This window comes from Pteropus alecto, unplaced genomic scaffold (assembly GCF_000325575.1).
Source record: "Pteropus alecto unplaced genomic scaffold, ASM32557v1 scaffold16, whole genome shotgun sequence".
Classification (NCBI taxonomy): domain Eukaryota; kingdom Metazoa; phylum Chordata; class Mammalia; order Chiroptera; family Pteropodidae; genus Pteropus; species Pteropus alecto.
In genome coordinates this window covers 797,925-799,718 of record NW_006438867.1, presented here as the reverse complement: position 1 = coordinate 799,718, position 1,794 = coordinate 797,925, and the positions used below count along the sequence as shown (strand labels likewise).

Here is a 1,794-nt window from a genome sequence, read left to right as displayed (position 1 = left end):
TCTTCAGTTTGAGGAGAATAAAATATTGGTTCATTTATGTCCTATTTATTTTGTGGTTGTTAAATAAATTTTACTTACAAAATTTTATTTTTTACCATCATCAAAAAACAGTCATTATCTTTTAAAAGATTTAGCATATCCTGGCTTTTTTGTTTATTTTTACTTTTCTATAGCATAAATATTAAGTCAAAGATGTTTATATCCAATATACCTTGTCATAACAATGTTTAAGCATTGTTCACAATACATTAAAATATTCTTTATGGAAAGCATAATATGAAGTGCTTTATTAATAAACTAAGTAATATTAGTGGGAACAGTATTAACTTAGATGCTAATGATTATAATGATATAAACTTACTCTTGGTTTCCATCTTCATGTTATGTCTGAAGAGCTAGTAAACGTGCACTTATATTTCTATTTGTATTAATCATGTTTTCTATTTTTGTACTTTTTGATGTTCTGACATCTTTAAAAGAATTTTGGCCACGGAGAGGCTGCCCCTCCCAGGGTTAGCCAATTCATAGAGATGGTTAAGGACTCAGTCGGAGTCATGCTTCTCATTTGCAAACCAACTGGTCCTAAGAAGTCTATATTCTCCGTGATATACTCTACATTTTCATCGCTTTCATGGCTATTTTGTAACTATCAATTTGTAACTCTTAATCCCCTTTCATCTTCACCTATCCCATCACTTCCCAATCTGACATCTATCAAAATGCTCTTTGCATCTATAAGCTTGTTTCTGCTGTTTGCTTATCCTCCTCTCTAGATTCCATTTAACATTTGTCTTTCTCTGTCTGACTTGTACAGTACTCTCAAAGTCCATCCATGTTGTTGCAGATGGCAAGATTTAATTCTTTTTTTTTTTTTTTTAAATATTTTAGGCGAGGCAACTCTTGGTCAGCCTCACAGATTGCAAGGACCTTGTCAGTTTACAATTCCTTACTTTTCTATTTTTTACACCTACAGCTCCTGGTCTTCCTAGGTGGTCTTCCATCCAAGTACTAACCAGGCCTGACCCTGCTTAGCTTCTGAGATTAGACAAGATTGGGCTTATTCAGGGTAGCATGGCTGTAGACAATTTCATTCTTTTTTATGGCTGAGTACCATCCCAGGATGACTCCATATCGTGGCTACTGTAAATAATGCTGCAAGGAATATATGGATTCACATTACACTTCAAAGCAGTGTTTTGAGTTTCTTCAGATAAATACTCAGAAGTGTATTTAACTGAGTCCTTCTTTATCTTTTGTTATAGCCTTTGTTTTAAAATCTATCTAGTCTGGGATAAGTATTGCTACTCTAGCTTTTTTGTTTGCTTGTTCCCATTTTCATGAAATATCTTTTTCCATCTCTTCACTTTCAGTCCATGTCTTTCAATCCGCGTGTCTTTACACCTGAAGTGAGTCTCTTGTAGGCAGCATATGCAAGGGTCTTATCCATTCAGCCACCCTATGTCTTTTGATTGGAGCATTTAACCCATTTGCATTTAAGTAATTGTTGCTAGATAAGTAGTTATTTCCATTTATTATTCATATATTTTTTTTTTCCTTCTTCTTCTCAAAGAAGTCCCTCTAACATTTCCCATAATACTTGCTTGATGATGATGAAGACCTTTAGCTTTATTTATTTGTTTGTTTGTTTGTTTGTTTGGTCTGGGACACTCTTTATCTGTCCTTTGATTCTAAATGATAGTTTTGCTGGTTAGAGTAAACTTAGTTGGAGATCCTTGTTCTTCATCACTTTGAATATTTCTTGCCAATCCCTTCTGGCCTACAAAGTTTCCATTG

General features: G+C 33.9%; 1 pseudogene; it reads right to left on the bottom strand.

The window, feature by feature from the left end:
* Positions 1 to 964: 964 nt before the first annotated feature.
* On the bottom strand, positions 965 to 1,083 carry LOC112482923 (annotated as a pseudogene).
* Between the last annotated feature and the right edge of the window lie 711 nt (positions 1,084 to 1,794).